Source organism: Lontra canadensis, unplaced genomic scaffold (genome assembly GCF_010015895.1).
Source record: "Lontra canadensis isolate GAN:19392208 unplaced genomic scaffold, GSC_riverotter_1.0 scaffold43, whole genome shotgun sequence".
Classification (NCBI taxonomy): Eukaryota; Metazoa; Chordata; class Mammalia; order Carnivora; family Mustelidae; genus Lontra; species Lontra canadensis.
In genome coordinates this window covers 14,655,027-14,673,700 of record NW_022631037.1, presented here as the reverse complement: position 1 = coordinate 14,673,700, position 18,674 = coordinate 14,655,027, and the positions used below count along the sequence as shown (strand labels likewise).

Sequence of the window (18,674 nt, the reverse complement as noted above, 5' to 3'; positions counted from 1 at the left end):
CAGGCAGCAACTGTGTTACCTCAGTTTCCCCCAAACCCACTCAAACTTGAAAGAGACAGAATCATTCACAGAAAGAGTACAAAGATGGGTTTGAGATCAGGCAATAGACAAAAAAGTTCCATCTCCTGCCCTTACACCAATCCCTTCTCTGAATGCTGGCTCCCTCTGCAAGACAACTTGTCAGAGTTTATTTCCATATTGGCATCTGTGTCCTCAAGGCATCCAAGTATCTTGTGTATCTTTCAACAGATCAAAAGGTAGAAAGAAAAATGTTCTTGGCTCAACTCCTAGAAAAACCTTAAACCAGATTTTCCTGGGCTCTTTCAGGCCAGTCAGTGCCTGTTATTCTATATTGTGGCATTTTTCTTTTAAAATATGGATTAAATGGCATGACAAATGAAAAGATTAAAAGTCTGCAAGTCCGGCAGTGCTGGTTTCTAAACTTCTGTATTATCTCCTTATAAACGTCTATGGATTTTTATCAGCGTTTCTGCTCTTTGGGGCACTGCCTTGCTTACAGGGAAAACAGAAATTCTGAGCTTTCCAAGCAGAGAAGGATGACACTGGTCAGGAAAGTTGTAAGGGGGACCGCCATTAATTCTAAACCGGAGTGGAACCAGATGGCAGACATTTGGGTTTGATTATTCTCTTGTTCCTGAAACTAATATTAAGTGTATTGTTAACTAACTGGAATTTAAATTAAAAGTTAAAAAAAAAAATCCTGATTGGGGTGCCTGGGTGGCTCAGTTGGTTAGGCGACTGCCTTCAGCTCGGCTCATGATCCTGAAGTCCCAGGATCGAGTCCAGCATCGGGCTCCCTGCTCGGCGGGGAGTCTGCTTCTCCCTTCTGACCCTCTCCCCTCTCATGCTCTCTCTCTCATGCTCTCTCTCTCTCTCAAGTAAACAAATAAAACCTTAAAAAATAAACCTGATTATTCTCTTATTCATTAGAAGAGTTCGCACTTATAAATATAAAATAACAGATATAGGGAAGATATTAGCTGGTTTTTAAATATCTATAGGTGCCTATAGGTTGGCCAAATTATAAATAAAGTTTCATTAGGACACAGCCACCCACTTGTTTGCACATTGTCTGTGGCTGCTTTGCTCAACAGCAGCAGAGTTGAATAGTTACAACTGAGTTTCTCTGCCCCACAAAGCTTAAAATAGTTACCATCTGGCCTTTACAGAAAGAAATCTGCCAACCTTGCCTACAGACGTTAGACCAGGAGAAAATGAGTTGAAATTACAGCAGAAATAGGCCCAACTATAACAACATCTCTGCCAGGGAAAGGGGACAGATTATTATACCTTTCTGACAGCTGAGAGTGCTTTTCACTCTTTGCACACTACTAACCAGGAACACGGCCAACTTAAAGAGCACCTGAATAATTTAGGGCTCGTGTAATAACTTAAAGAGATGGGAAAGTATCTGTTCTTCCCCCAGGTAATTCATGCCTAACTGCAAAAATAATATAAAAAATATATTTTGTTTTTTACTTTAAAAGTTGTAGTTTCCCGTTTTTCAGGAAGACTGGTCAACTGTTGCTCACCAATGAACAATGCTGTTCTTTGCAAAATGCCAATTTGCACAGAGTGGGAAGGATGGGAATGGTGACTCACAAGCTTGGGTGCCTCCCCTCCCCCACCGTCCACTAGGAGCTTCCGAAAGGTGCCTTTATTGGATAAGAAGGGCAAGGGCACCCCCTGCTGACCAGAGAGGCAACTTGGGCCTGAACTCAATATTCTTTTTCCTGATGGGGGTCTCAGGTTAGACAAGGATCAATATCCACATAGCCCCGTGAGGGCATAAAAGGATACCAAACTTTCACAATTAATGCCCAAGGCAGCTGTAAATCTCAGTAGTTTGTTTAACATGTACGGTAGCAAAAAAGAAAAACGACCACCAAAACAGATGTTCACATCTCCTCTTTAAGTTTCCCTCTCCACTAAATATAAACATAAAAATACAGCCTTCTACAACAGCTTATTGTACACAAATTCCTTTAATGACAATGAATTTAACTACTTATTTGAAATCAAATGCTGGGCAAGGGTTTTGTTCGAAATAGGCCAAACTATATGAAACTGCTGATATTCCACTTGCTTGACCCACAAAAATGACAACTTCATATGTAATGAGTCCATCAACAACAACTGACAAAGATACACAGAAGTCAGAAGACGGACTTCCCTTTCTGATCAACAGACACAGTAATTGGAGCCTGGGGATACAGGACCTAAATCCTCTGTCCTCACAATTCTCCCCTGGGGCAACCTCGGAATTCTTCTGACCAGTAAAAACAGAGGCTGGGATTTTAAAGTATCTTTCTTGTCATTTAGGCAACCCTCCTCCATATGATACTTTAGCATTTTTTAAAATCAGTCTTCTTTTTTAACACAGGTGTCCTAATTAAAGAGCTTCAGGGAAGAGGAGGTTGTAAAATCGTGGTCTCGGCATTGCCTCACTCTCTGAGGCTCTACAGGAAAAGGAATGTTGGGCAGCCTGTGAAGTGAAACCCCCACTGACCATGACTGTGGGACCGCAGTGGTGTCTACACCGTGCAGACGCCATGTAGTCGAGGACTAGGATCAAGACAGATGCAGACAGTGCCACAGACCAAGTGTTAGGAGGGCAAGGACTTCTGATTTGAAAACAGAGAATCTGGGAAACAAACATTTAAAAGGTTTGAATACCAGGGCATCTGGGTGGCTCTGCCTTCGGCTCAGGTCATGATCCCAGGGTCCTGGGATCAAGCCCCGAATCAGGTTCTCTGCTCAGCAGGGAGCTTGCTTCCCTTCCTCTCTCTGCCTGTCTCTCTGCCTGCTTGTGATCTCTGTCTGTCAAATAAATAAATAAAATCTTTAAAAAAAAAATAAAAGGTTTGAATACCAAGCAAATTAGAATGTGGACTCATTAATGCATCTGAGTTTTGCAATAAAAATTGATGTGGATCTGGATGTCTTAACCACAGCAGCCAAGACAACAAGCATTCTTGTGGGCCCGTTTTTCAGCACCCACTGTTAGCTACAAAAACCATAAGAGTTATGGGAAATAATCTGAATTATCTGAAGTAAAATAACAGCGAAAGAAGATGGGCAGGACAGCAACTCAGTCACACAATACTCTTAAAAGAACTTGGTAGGACCTTGAAGGTAAGTTCCAAGTAGACTTATTTGAAGGATTAAGTCAGAAGTAGTATGAATGCCCATACCCTGAGCTAGTTCAAGATTTTGGAACATCCCTTAAAAGGTCCATGTTGATGTAAAACAACGGTCCCTAGGTTAAAAACACAAAGTTTCGTGGCTTCTGGTTTCTTAAATTTGAAAACACTGTGGCCAAATGCCATCCTCTAGGACAAAAACACTGAACACAGTAAAAGCCTGAATTCTGTCCTTAGCTTATGACACCAAGCCCCTTGGAGATTCCAGTGTGCAGCTTAATGACAGAAACCAAAGGATTTCTTGAGTCTAATTATAGTTCAGTATAAGCTTGGGAATTTTTAAGTAAAAAAGAATAAAGAAAATTCCACAGCTACGTAATATAGTCATTACAAGAGCGAAGCCAATGCCAATCGCCCAGCAGAGGGAGCAAGAGATAAATAAATACTTCTTTTAAAGTTGCAAGGCGGAGGGCCTCCTGGGTGGTTCAGTTGATTAAGTGCTGGACTTCTTTTTTTTTTTTTTTTTTAGTGCCGGACTTTTGATTTTGGCTGTCATGATCTCAGGCTCTTGAGAGGAAAGCTCATGTGGGGCTCCACACTTGGAGGGGAATCTGCTTCTTTGCCTCTCCCTCTGCCCCAGTACCCACCTACCACCGCTCACGCGCACATACGCTCTCTCGCGCGCTTCCTCTATCTAAAATAAATAAATAAGCCTTTGCAGAAAAAAATAAAGTTGCAACATGGAATTTAAGACTTTGGACCCCAAATGATTCATTTTTATCTTCGATGATACTATTTCCTGAAAAGTGAAGAAACTTGGTCACAGCAACACAGAGAGTAAAATCCTGTATCTCTTGACTCCAGGTTCTGTGTTCTTTCCCACAACAGAGCTAACATGAAATGATTGTTTTATGTTCATTTACCTACAGAAACATGCAGTCAAAATTCCTTCACTGAATAAGGAACATAGTAAAACACATTTTAATCGGAGGTGGACACCATAAAAACAGAAAGGAGTTTAAAGAAAAATACAGAGAATTGTCTTCCTCTTTAAAAGATAAATTGGATCCCTCATACTAATTCATTCATTCATTTATTAACTATTAACTGTGCACGTACTATGTTAGACTTTATACCCAGACCTCACCGGAGATCTCTGCACCGCCCTGTGTTGAAGCTAGGGATATTTTAGCCCCTTCTTCAGATAGCCCACTTCGTGGGATACAGTGCTGGACATTATTGCGCCATGTCCTTATGTGGCTGTCAGTGTCACATTCACGGCTGTAGGGGTACACTAGTACATTGATACTCACAGGGGGAAAGATGGAATATTTCCGGAGGAACATTCCAGAGCCCCTGCATTTTATACACTTAGCCATTCAAAGCACTTTTGGTGGCCAACGTCCATTCCTCAAACTTCAAGGTTGTTCCTCAGACAAACTTTATGTTATCAGTCACTCAAGGTTAATAAGGAGCTAAGGGAATAGAGTCATATAAACCCCAGTAACAAGAGAACCCCTATTCATTTACAGTGAAAGTGGTGATGGTGTTTGACCACTATCTGGTGTGCCTTGTCTTATGACCAATGTGCCTACAAACTACATTAGAGATCAGATAATTGCTTGGTGATCATGGAATAAAGGCAAAGGCTTTATTCTTTATTATGAATAAGCTTGAAAGGCATTTTTTGAAGGAAAGTGAAAGCGGCTGCTTCAGTACCATGTAACACTCTGTTGGGATGAGAATACCATCTCTGCCAGATGGTGCCTGCGACATAATATTCTGCTGTCTGTGCCCGAACCCACCTATGTGCCACTTTCTCCAGGTGCTCCCATGTACGTCCACTTGCAAGCCCTACGCTAGCCTCTCTGCCTACGCTGTGAATCCTCAGGGGGAAACACGCTTACTCATATTTGTACCTGGATGACACTAGGTTCCCAGAATTCCTAGTGATCAGATGGGTGGAAGGAAGGAAGGAAGGAAAGAAGGAAGGGGTGGGTGCGTGAGCGAAAGGCAACTCCAGTTACCCAGACTCTGCCTCCGTTACCAGAGTCCTTAGCTTCTGACCCCATTTGGGAAGTGTTAGGGGTCTCACTTTGAGTCATTACTAGTTTGTTCTATAGCTTCAGTTTCTTTGCATTCAAATGTGTGTGTGTGTGTGTGTGTGTGTGTGTGTGTGTGACCCCTGGAACTACTTCCCCCTCTCAAATGAAAGGGTAAAGAAGAAGTGGTGTGTTGCCTGTTCTGCTCATTTAAAATCACTGTTTATAAAGTGAGGGCTGTATGTATCTTTCAAAAGATAATAGGGGATTACTCCACGGGCCAATTTCATTGGCTGTCCATATCATAGAGACTAAAAGCCAGAGTCCTTGCAGGACAAGGCTGTCCGTACACCATAACCATTTACCTGTGGCCTCCTTTCCCCTTGGTCTTGATCCTTCCATCCCTCAGCACCAGCTTGGGTTGTGAGGGGCTACGGCTCTACCCACACTGGAAGGTCCTTGCCCCATATTTCTACGCAGCTCTTGCGGACATTGCTGCTATAAACATTGGAGTGCCAGTGCCCCTTTGGGTCAGTACATTTGTATCCTTGGGGTAAATACCTAGTAGTGCAATTTTTGGGTCGTAGGGTAACTCTATTTTTAACTTTTTGAGGAATCTCCATGCTGTTTTCCAGAGTGGCTGCACCAGCTTGCATTCCCACCAACAGTGTAGGAGGGTTCCCCTTGTCTGCATCCTCACTAATATCTGTTGTTTCCTGAGTTATTAATTTTAACCATTCTGAGCTCTGTAAGGTGGTATCTCATTGTGGTTTTGATTTCTATTTCCCTAACTCGCCTTGTCCTCCATGCTATTTGTTATGCTCCACAAATAAGTGAAACCATATGATAATTGACTCTCTCTGCTTGACTTATTTCACTCAGCATAATTCTATTTCCCTGATGCTGAGTGATATTGAGCATTTTTTTCATGTGTCTGTTGGCCATTTTTATGTCTTCTTTGGGAAAATGTCTGTTCATGTCTTCTGCACATTTCTTGACTGGCTTATTTGTTTTTTGGGTCTTGATTTTGATAAGTTCTTTATAAATTCTGGATACTAGCCCTTTATCTGATAAGTCATTTGCAAATATCTTCCCCTCACTCCACAGATTGCCTTTTAGTGTTGTTGACTGTTTACTTTGCTGTGCAAAAGCATCTTATCTTGATGAAGTCCCACTAGTTCATTTTTGTTTTGTTTCCCTGGCCTTTGGAGACATGCCCAGCAATAAGTTGCTGTGGCCGAGGTCAAACAGGTTGCTGCCTATGTTCTCCTCTAGGATTTTGATAGATTCCTATCCCGCACTTGGGTCTTCTGTCCATTTTGAGTTTATTTTTGTGTATGGTATAGGAAAGTGGTCTGGCTTCATTCTCCTGCATGTGACTGTCCAATGTTCCCAACATCACTTTAACATCTAGTTAAAGAGACTATCTTTTTTCCATTGGGTATTCTTCCCTGCTTCATCGAAGATTAACTGACCATAGAGTTGAGGGTCCACTTCTGGGTTCTCCACCCTGTTCCATTGATCTATAATGTTTGTTTTCATGCCAGTACTGTACTATCTTGATGATTACAGCTTTGTAATAGAGCTTGAAGTTCAGAATTGTGATGCCACCAGCTTTGCTTTTTCAACATTACTTTGGCTATTCAGGGTCTTTTCTGGTTCATACAAATTTTAGGATTGTTTATACCAGCTCTGTGAAAAATGCTGATGGTATTTTGATAGGGATTGCATTGAATGTGTAGCTTGCTTTAGGTAGCATAGACATTTTAACAATATTTGTTCTTCCAGTCCATGAGCATAGAATGTTTTTCCATTTCTTTGTGTCTTCCTCAATTCCTTTCATAAGTGTTATATAGTTTTCAGAATACCTTCTGAATCTTCTACCTCTTTGGTTAGGTTTATTCCTATGTATTTTGTGGTTTTGGGTACAACTGTAAATGGGATCAGTTCCTTGATTTCTCTTTCTTCTGCTTCATTGCTGGTGTATAGAAATGCAACTGACTTCTGTGCATAGATTTTATATCCTGCAACTTTGCTGAAAGGCTGTTATCAGTTCTAGCAATTTTTTTGGCAGAGTCTTTAGATTTTCCACATTGAGTATCATGTTGTGTCCAAAGAGTGAAAGTTTAACTTCTTTGCCAGCTTGGATGACTTTTATTTCTTTTCGTCATCGATTGCTGAGACAAGGACTTGTACTGCCACGTTGAACAACAGTGGTGAGAGCGGACATAGCTGTCTTGTTCCTGACCTTAGGGGAGAAGCTCCCAGTTCTTCCCCATTGAGGATAATATTCACTGTGGGTCTTTCATATCCAGCTCGCAGGTGAGGCCAGTGTTGCAGCTCCATGGACCAAACTCTGAGTTTAAGGCATTATAAATTAGACCAAGTAGATTAGTATTGAAAATTGAATACTTTGAAGTATTGAAAATTGAAAATTGAAAGCTTTGAGTTAGCTCAAAGCATTTGATTTTGGGTCTGAGCACTGAAACTACCAAAAGCATTTACACTTTATTATTAAAATTGTGACAAAACAGAAGCAAGTCAACCTTTCAACTTTCACTGATACACAACTTTCAACACAGATGGACCCAGCTGACTCATTGGCATTGTCCAGATAGACCTGAGCTCTGTACAAACAGTGTGGATGAATAAAAGTAAATTGGGTGGAGATGATTGGGAGGGTGGGGCTATTTATACATGTTGATTTAGGACTTAGTCTTTGTTCCATGGGAATGGTGTTTTGTTATACCGTCAGAGCATTTAGCCTTCACTGACATCCAGTTTTAAAGCACCATTATGTCATGCATTGTTGATCCTAGTTCCCCCGAAGCCTGGGTTATCTCTTTTTTATTTCTTGGGCTATAAAGAGATTGTGGTGATGGGGAAGTGAAAGAGAGCATCAGCTCCTCCCAAACCATACTTACTCTCTTACAGCTAGCTACATACAGGTGAATATTAAGAACACACTTAAGGGGGGGAACAGAATAAGGCACATAATGGGCAGGCCCAGGGCAAAATGAAAATTCAGGACCTCTTGTTCAGAATTATTAAAAATTTCCACACTGCAAAAGCAGAGCATTAAAACAAGGGCCAGACAGGGGTGCCTGGATGGCTCAGTCAGTTAAGCATCTGCCTTCAGCTCAGGTCATGATCTCAGGGTCCTGAGATTGAGCCCCACTTCAGCCTTCATGCTTGGCAGGGAGTCTGCTTCTCCCACTCCCTCTACCCCTACCCCCATTCATGCATGCTCTCACATGCATGCACATGCGTGTGTGCTCTGTCTCAAATAAATTAATTAAATTAATTAAATTAAATTAAATTTTTTTTAAAGTGCCAGACCCTTCTAAGGTCATATGCCCATGAAGCCAACCCTGGGGGGAAGGGGTCTGACATAATGAAAAACCTATGAATTAAGAAACTAACCAGACCTTCTCAATCCCTCTCCTCCTCTTTCTCCCTCTCAAAACATTTAAATGTCCAAAAAGAACTGCTTTGATGATAATGATAGTGTCATTGTTGAGTAAAAAGTTGACCCTGTCTCATCCTTGGCCCTACCCTTCATTTTGCACTAAAATATCTCAACATCCTGATCGAGAAAAAACTAATGACACTTCTCCAATGAAGACATACAAATGGCTATCAGACACATGGAAAAATGTTCATCATCACTAGCCATCAGGGAGATTCAAATTAAAACAACATTGAGATATCACCTTACACCAGTTAGAATGTCCAAAATTAGCAAGACAGGAAACAACATGTGTTGGAGGGGATGTGGAGAAAGGGGAACCCTCTTACACTGTTTGGGAATGCAAGTTGGTGCAGCCTCTTTGGAGAACAGTGTGGAGATTCCTCAAGAAATTAAAAATAGAACTTCCCTATGACACTGCAATTGCACTACTGGGTATTTACCCCAAAGATACAGATGTAGTGAAAAGAAGGGCCATCTGTACCCCAATGTTCAGCATGGCCACGGTCGCCAAACTGTGGAAAGAACCAAGATGCCCTGCAACGGACGAATGGATAAGGAAGATGTGGTCCATATACACTATGGAGTATTATGCCTCCATCAGAAAGGATGAATACCCAACTTTTGTAGCAACATGGACGGGACTGGAAGAGATTATGCTGAGTGAAATAAGTCAAGCAGAGAGAGTCAATTATCATATGGTTTCACTTATTTGTGGAGCATAACAAATAGCATGGAGGACATGGGGAGTTAGGAGAAGGGAGTTGGGGGAAATTGGAAGGGGAGGTGAACAATGAGAGACTATGGACTCTGAAAAACAATATGAAGGGTTTGAAGAGGTGGGGGGGTGGGAGGTTGGGGGAACCAGGTGGTGGGTATTAGAGAGGGCACGGATTGCATGGAGCACTGGGTGTGGTACAAAACAGCGAATACTGTTATGCTGAAAATAAATTAAAAAAAAAAAAAAAAAACAATGAGAAGCCACTGATTCCAACAAGGGCTAAAATGAACCCTACATTTGGTCTGGTTATGATAAGATAGTTTACCTAAGCTCTGATAAGGAAGTATACAGCACAAATGTGATTAGAGGCGGGGTTGTGTGTGATTTCAAATAATCAGCTTTCTGAGTCATCAGACAGCACATTGAAGCATCAGTGATTCATCAAGGGTCTTGTTAAAATCTAGATCCTGATTCAGGAGGTAAGTAGGGGACCCAGGGAATACCTGTACTGTGAGACTGAGTAGCTGAGCTCTAGAACTATCAGTAAAGCAGCCATTAACCTCATGGACCAGCTGAGGGCTTGTCTAAATGGAGATATGCTGTGAGTTTACATGGATACCACATGTCAAAGACAGTTCAAAAAGGGGGCGCTTGGGTGGTTCAGTTGGTTAAGTGTCTGTCTTTGGCTCAGGTCATGATCCCCAGGCCCTGGGAATGAACTCTGCATCAGGCCCCCCATTCGGCAGGGAGTCTGTTTCTCCCTCTCCCTATGCCTGCCCCTCTCACTAGCTTCTGCTCTCTTTCTCTCTCTCAAGTAAATAAATAAAATCTTTAAAAAAAAAAAAAAAAGACATTTCAAAAAAAAAAAAGTAAAGTATCTCATTAATAATTTTATAGATTACATGTTTTGGCTATATTGGCTTAAACAAAATACATTATTAAAATTAATCCTTTTTTTTAACCGTTTTAAATGTGGCCCTAGAAAATTTTAACTTAGATATGTGGTTGCTATTGAATAGCACTGTTCTAGGAGCACTACTGGACCTTCCCTTACATATCCTCTCCATTTGATTATAAACTCCCTAGGGTAGGAACATGAGACCAGCCCTGGACATCAACCAAGAAGGGAACACCCTGATAGCTGAGTTTATCCCTCAACTTCTCACTGTACTATAAATTTGCTTCTCCGGTTCCCTCCATCCCAGCATAACCCCCCCCACATACACACACACCAGAGTGGAGCAGACCTGAGCACAGGACCTTGTCTTATGCATCTTTCTATCCTCAGTGCCCAGCACATGAATATCTGATGTGTTGATGCTCTAAGTAGATCATTCATAGCTCCTTCCACTTACAATATGTCTGGGTCACTGTACACATTTCAAAGTTACCACATGCTTTCTCAGTTACATGTTCATCCAGAAGGTTGTCCTTCAGCATACCTAATACTAGCCACATGGGCTCAATCAATATCAGTGACACAATGCTACTAGCCTAGTGTATACTAAGTGTGCTCATGCTCATGGAGGGGGAGAAGCAGACTCCCTGCTGAGCAGGGAGCCTGCTGCAGGGCTCAATCCCAGGTACCTGGGATCATGACTTGAACTGAAGGCAGACACTTAATCAACCAAGGCACCCAGGTGCCCCTTCCTTAATTCTTTTACTGAGTCTATTTTTCAAATGTGTGTTTCTCAATATATAAGAAGATAGAAGTCGTCATCAACCTTTTATTCTTCCAAATCAGGGAATATGTAAATCTGACATTTCCTTTATAGCAGAAAGTTGTGAGCACATGTGTATACACATTTATGAATTGTGTATGATATGTATGTAAACACGTACACTGCATTTCAAGTTTTAGTATGGGGCATAGCAGAGCAACATGGGGCAAATAGGCTTATAAAGAAAAATGTGGAAGAATAACTCAAAATTGATTATAATGAATTATTTTATGATGAAGGCACAAGTTCTGGGATGATCTTTGCAAGATGGATCTAAAATTTTTGAGTCAATTTCAGGTTTGCAGCCATTTTCTTTTCTGACTTTATTCTTTCCTCACCAAGAGAGCTGGTTCATTCCAAAAGGTAAATTTTATGATGGTAAGTTTACCTTGGAGATTATCACCTGTGTATATAAATATCTTAGTACAGTTTTAAAGACTTATTTATTTGAGAGAGAAGGAGAGAGATCATGGGGGGAGAGGGAGAGAGAGTCTCATGACCCTGAGATCACGACCTGAGCTCAAACCAAGAGTTGTCCACTTAACCGACTGCGCCACCCAAGCGCCCCTCTAAGGACTATTTTAAAACTCCCAAGCTATCAAATAATATGCAAACTACTTGCTAAATCCATTTTGACAGAGCTGTAAAGAGGACAGAGTCCTTAAAGACTTCTTACAGTTCTACCAAAAGATTTCATTCAAGTGTCCACATTAAGCATGTGGGCTAAAGGGGCGCCTGGGTGGCTCCATTGGTTGAGCAACTGCCTTCGGCTCAGGTCATGATCCTGGAGTCCCAGGATTGAGTCCCGCATTAGGCTCCCTGCTCAGCAGGGAATCTGCTTCTCCCTCTGACTTTCCCCCTCTTGTGCTCTCTCTCTCTCTCTCTTTCTCTCTCTCTCATTCTCTCCTTCTCAAATAAATAAATAAAATCTTTTAAAAAAAAAAAAAAGAATGTGAGCTAAAATTTCTGGAATACTACAATGCAAAACGTTGGAGACAAAATCCAATCATGGTAGTGAAGCAGGTTAAGGATAGTGGCTTTAACATGAGAGCATGGCAGGCCAGAATAATTGGTTTCCATTTTAATCTATGGCTAGCTGATCACTGCTTCCAGGGCCAATTTTGCGGTCTGGTATTTTCATGTTGACAATGCTAAGACCCTATGTTGGTGTCAGTCTAGGGTGTTGGGGCAGAGGATGAATTAGAGATTAAAACCCGGCCTCTGGCTGAATGTCACACTTATTATGTCCAATAAACATAACTGGTAACTGAACATACACCACAGTAAATACTGTGCTTTTAAAAAGCCACCAGGTAAATCTTTAATAAAGCCTCCAATGACTTAGGAACAAAATTAGTGCTGCAATAGGAAAAAATGAATTATTGTTACAGATCAAATTGCCCAGAAACCTCATATGTCAACATTAATGTCAGTTCCTCAGAACCAATATATTGCTCCTTAATTACTCCGGGCTTCCAAAACCTGTAGTCCTCCTGGCAGCTCATGTCACAGAGACGCATTGATTTTGAAACAGTGTGTGTAGCTCCCAGCCTCTCCCCTCTATCAACAAAAGACTTGGCTATAAAACCCTGTTATATTTTGCCCTGGGCAGCAATTATTAAGTATCCCTCAACATATGTGTCAAACACATAAGAAATTGCTCCAGGCTTTTCATTGCTTAAAAAAGTAGAAAACACCAAAAAAAAAAAAAAAAGTAGAAAACACCAAACAAAGGAGGCCTTTGTGGAACATGAGGCATCAAAAATATTAGCAGCGTTATGAGAGCTGAATGGTAGCAACTTGTTTTTAGGAAAAAAATAGGAATGAACCAGGTCTCCACTGACACCTAGGAAGTCCTCAGAAAGGTGTAAAGCCCCTGGTTACAAGACAAGGAACACAGCACAGGAACAAAACACCAAACTGTCCAAAGGCTCTACTATGTGCACTGGGTATTGTCGCGAGTCAACCTTGTTGCAGTGATGGTGTTTCTCTGCCTTCGCTTTCCAAAATCAGGTTAAATGAGGCTCCTCATGGTAAGGTTGTTTCCTCCTGACCCTCTGACGCCCAAGTGGGATTATCTAAGGATTTATTACCTTATCATATCCTAGCATCCCAACTCAACAGTTAATATATAACCTGGACCCCAGAGCTGGATGGCTGACTTAACTCATCCAAGTCTTTATCTTCAGGGCCCCTCAGGTCTCCATGTTCTACTCTCCCATCCCACACTCATTCATCTTTCTTATCTATGCACGTTAAAATTAAAATTAAAATTAAGGGGCATCTCGGTGGTTCAGTCAGACAGCTGACTCTTGATTTTGGCTCGGGTCATGATCTCAGGGTCCTGGGGATCTTGGGGGAATTCCCTCTCCCTCTCTGTCCGCCCCCTCCTCCCTCTTAAAAAAAAAAATAAATCTTTTTTTAAAATTACAGTTAAAATTAAAATCAATGTCAGTATTTCCTCTGCTAGAGGCATTCCTTGAGAGCAGTATCTGACTAATTGATCGTTGCTTCTCGGGCTGTTTTTGCTATATGGTGCTTCCATTTTGACGATGCTAAGACCCTATGCTTATGGAGGCTGGGGTGGGGGAGATCTGAATTAGAGATTAAAAACATGACTTCTAGTCAAATGTCATATTTATTACATTCAACAAACGTAACTGGAGATTGAATACACAGTTCATTTATTCAACAAAGAATAAATGATTTGATTAATTTTTTTTTAATTTTTAAAAGCCAGTGTTGGTGTTTTGCCAACTGCCTAATTCACAAAATGTTGCTCTTTATAGACATTTTCCTAAAGCCTGTTTACAACTCCTCCTTCCAAAATATATGTTGCAAAAACTCACTCTTTCTCAACCTGCCTCTCTTGGTCTCTCTTTCTCTATTTCTCTCTCTCTCCCTCATTTCAAGTTCTAGCCTAATTCCCTACAACATATTTTCATTATAAGCATCTAATCAACAATCTGCTTTCTATAGTTTTTTCTAACTTATATGTGTGCACATTAAAAAGTAATGACATACCCAACCAAGCTGAAATGTGAACACATATGCTGTTTGCGCTCCACAAGACTAATTAATAATACATCTCCTCATCTGGCTTGATGTACTCATATATACTATGCCTTGTTTGAGGAATATTCTGGGGCCAGTGATCACTGCCACACCGTAGAACATCTACTTCATTCTATTAGGAGCAAATGGAGGAAGATATTGAAAGAGCAGGATTTTAGCCCCAGGGTGGAAATTAGAAGATATGGCCATATTATTGGCCTTTTAAGTAGTAATACAATCAGTGAGAGTTGCGTTTTGTTTTTTGTTTTTTGGGTTTTTTTTATCAGGGTGCTGTTTGCAAGGCAGCTTTCCTGGGTCAGGCAAATTTACTGAAAACCAATTTAGAGAGCAAACATTATGCTGATTAATTTGACCAACTTTCTATATTTGTATTGTTGCTATAGGCAACAGATGCCCCAACAATTAATCTATGAACACCCCAGCTCTTTTGTTTATAAAATGAGAAACATGACCTACACAATTTTCAAGGTCTCTTCCAGACATGAGATCCTACAGTTCTTTGTATTTAAAAATAAGCACCATGAAATACATACATACATACATACATACATACATACATAACATGAAAAATAACACAGTGAGTAACTGCCACTTACTTGTTTTCAAAAATACTAAGTTTAGGTTGTTCAAATAACATGAAAAGACATCATAAAACTGAACCACTGATCACTTCTTCCCTTAAAGTCCAAAAGATTCAATGCTAATTGGTTGTTACCCTTCAGTTGCTAAGTCTAGGTCAGACTTTGGATCCTTCACAAATTGCACTTAAGTACCATAACTACTACATTTTTAATTTATTGAAATGAATGAAATGTTCAGTTGCCTGGCAATGTGGCAGTACTCTGTACATTCTAGAGTACATTCTAAAGAATGGAAAGGAAATGGAATGGAAAGGAAAAACCTTAGGGCAGCAAGGAGGCCCATGCAAGGCAGGGCTCCTCCCCATCAATGTGATCTATCAGTGCAGAGATTTGACTCTGGAGTTCCCAAAAGACCAAGTGAACTAGAGTTATGGTGGTAATTTGTATATGAGGGATAACGTGAGAACAAAGTGGAAGAAAGCTTACCTACTACTTCATTGTACACCGCCAACCCAGTTCTTCCAGACTGGAGCATTCAACAGTCATCTTCATAGAGGTCTTCTCCATGTACATCTGATAGTGCAGACACCACAAACTTGGCATGTCTACAGATGAATACATCATGTATTCCTTTGCAATACCCCTCCCCGGACTATGTCCCAGCCCTGCCTCAGTGCACCCGCTCAGTAAAGGGCACGATTATCATGGCCCAGTCACCCAAGTCAGAACCCTGAGAGTCATCCTTATCTCCTCCCCACATCCACACCCATTCATTCAACAAAGAATTCAGGACCAGAGTGTATGCATGTGTATCCCAGACAGGCATGCACTGGAGAGCTGAACAGGATGACCAACTGTCTTGGTTTGCCTGGGACTGTCCTTATTTCAACACTCAAAATCTCACATCCCAGAAAACCTCTCAGTCTCAGGCAAACAAAGAGAGCTGGGCACCCTAGAAAGGAAGGAGTCTGGGTACACAAAGATGTCTTCCTGGAAGGAATGACACCCATGCAAAGGCATGGAGTGGAGGGGTATCAGTGGCTTGTGTTACTGAACTGCAGAGTTGGAGGACAGAGAGTGTGAAGGGGATTCTGGAAAGGTAGGCAGGGGTTAGATCTTAGAGAGCTATGTATTGGATTTGACCACATAAGCGCCAGGAATTTTTCAGAGAAGTCAAACAACCAGGTTTGCATTTGTAGGTAGGCATTTTGAGATAGACCTCTACATTTATGAACCATTGATGGCTAGAAGCAGGAGTTAAGAGGTTATTTTAAAATTGTCATTAAGTTCTTAACTGTGATTCTAAGAATAGGAACTAGAATTTGCCTGGATGAAAAATTATTCTGTTTTGGGAGGAATTTGGTTGGGCCTTCTCTTAGTCAAGCTAATATAAAATAAGTACCTACTTGCTATCCTTAGTATAACATCAAACCTTGGTGAAATAATCCAGACATGAGGCCAGTTGTAGGAAGAGGGCATTCAGCCTATGGCTTCCCATTCAGAGACTTTAGAGGTTACGTTCAAATGTGGTGATATCTGGTTTCAGTGATCACCTCCAGCACTGAAAGAACTTCAGTTCATCTCACCAGTTAAAACTGTCCCAGCACTGGATCACACAGCCTACAATGCATGAGAATAAGCGAGCATTTTTTATAAATCTTGTATTGACACGAACAAACTATATTTTTTGTGTTGAAAATGCTAATGTGTAGGAAATAAAAATAAACATGGTAATTTTCGCTACCCTATTTTGGATTTTTTTTTCATTTCTTTAATATATCAGGAGACTTCAAAAAATGTCAATGGTCCAGATGCCCCTCAAACTCTAAGAGGACTTGCAAAGGGGTGTGGGCTTGCAATCTACCACACGATCTGTATGTATATCCCTTAATCATACATGATTTAGTTCTGCCTGTTTTTGTGACTTATATCAATTGATTGACCTGAAAACATTATTTTGTGTCCTTGTTTTCATTAGACATGCGTTTTAGATCCATCCATGTGAAGGATGTACTTTGTCCATTTCAGACTGCTGCATTGTATACCATTGTGTGAATATCTGTCAATGTATTTATTCATTCTACAGCTGATGAACATTAGGGCTGTTTCAAGAGTGTGTGTGTGTGTGTGTGTGTGTGTGTGTGTGTGTTAGTATTATGAATAATGCTTCTGTTAATATTCTTGTATGACTGTCTCTGGAAGATGTACCTAGGAATGAAATTACTGGATGACAGGCATATTCACGCTCACTGCTCTGAGATCAGATCAAACTGTTTTCCAAAGTAACTGTATCTATTTACACAGTGATTACTAGTGGATAAGAATTCCCCTTATCCATCCTTCTAATTTATTCCAGTTGGCAGGTGTGACATACGCTATTCAGCTTTCCTCTTCTGGGCATCCATTCATATTTTTGCCCACTTTCTCACTGGGTTGTTTTTTCTCTTTCTTATTTTTTTGTAGGTATTCCTTGCATATTCTGGAAACTAATTCCTTGTTGGTTACATGTATTATAACTGCTCGCCCTTTGGGGCTCTTCCTATTATAACTGTCAAGTCCTTTAATGAGCAAAAATTGTTAAATTAATATCATTGTTCCCATTTTTTGTGTCTTGTTTAAGAAATATTCCTTTACCCTATTCTGTATTTTTGTCTAAATATTGTATAATTTTTACCTTTCACATTTATATCTTTAATGAATCTGGAACTTACTTTTGTATATGTAATTTTGTCTGAGAGAATTACAATTCCCATTTTTTAAATATGGAACTACTTTATTCCTTTCCACATCATTTCACTTGTAACCATTTCATTAAGTACACCAGGTTTTAAACACAGAGGCCATGTTTTTCTCTGAATTAGCTTTGTATGGTATCTAGAGCCACAATGCTCAAAAACACCCACAGTTACTACATACCATCCTCCTCAACCAATGAGAGCAATACACCCTACCTGAGAAGTCTGGGCAAGACAGCCTCACACCCCACCAGAGACTGCAGATTCTGTATATATCACATCCGGGCTGCGGTACTTTGTCCCTGATGGGGGAAAAAAAATTGAAAATCCTCTGGCTATGTAGTGCTTATAATAACTTTCCAAATGACTGGCTATACTTAATATTAATCATTAACACCCTCAGCAGAGTCTGTCTCAGAGGTCAAAATGTATCTCCTCTTAGTATAACAAAGTGGAGATCTAATAAATATTTATTTATAGGTGTTGTCATCCAACAGTCTGGAATAGCAGGAGCTCTAACTTCTAAATAACTTGTGTATGAACAAGAGTCATCTGGTCCTCTGGTATAATTCAGAAAAATTAATTGCTATGAAATATCAGCCTGGTTTTCTCTGGCCACATTACAAGTTATAATAATCTACTAGAGCATAAAACTCAATGTGGCAGAGGAGCTGGAAAATTCTCCTGCCCTGAAATAAATGTGGAAATCTTCACAACAAAAATTTTTCTAGATTGGATAACTGAACCCCATAATAACAGAATTGTGAATCATTACGTTGTACACCTGAAACTAGTATAACACTCTATGTCAATTATACTTTAATTAAAAATAATAATAGCCCGATAAGCCCCTGGAAACGAGCGTTGGAAATCCCTTTTACGAAGATGGAGCCGAAAGCTAAGAAGGAAGCCCCTGCCCCTCCCAAAGCCGAAGCCAAAGCAAAGGCTTTGAAGGCCAAGAAAGCGGTGCTGAAAGGCGTCCACAGTCACAAAAAAAAAGAAGATCCGCACATCACCTACGTTCCGATGACCCAAGACTCTGCGTCTCCCAAGGCAGCCCAAATACCCTCAAAAGAGCGCCCCCAGGAGAAACAAGCTTGATCACTATGCCATCATCAGGTTCCCCCTGACTACTGAGTCAGCCATGAAGAAAATAGAAGACAACA

General features: G+C 40.7%; 1 long non-coding RNA gene across 1 annotated transcript in view; it reads right to left on the bottom strand.

The window, feature by feature from the left end:
• The window catches only part of LOC116875832, an 81,199-nt gene extending 65,910 nt beyond the window's left edge, over positions 1–15,289 (bottom strand). The window contains exon 1 of the long non-coding RNA XR_004384278.1: positions 15,260–15,289. This is a non-coding gene — a long non-coding RNA (uncharacterized LOC116875832). The remainder of the gene's footprint in view (positions 1–15,259) is intronic.
• Between the last annotated feature and the right edge of the window lie 3,385 nt (positions 15,290–18,674).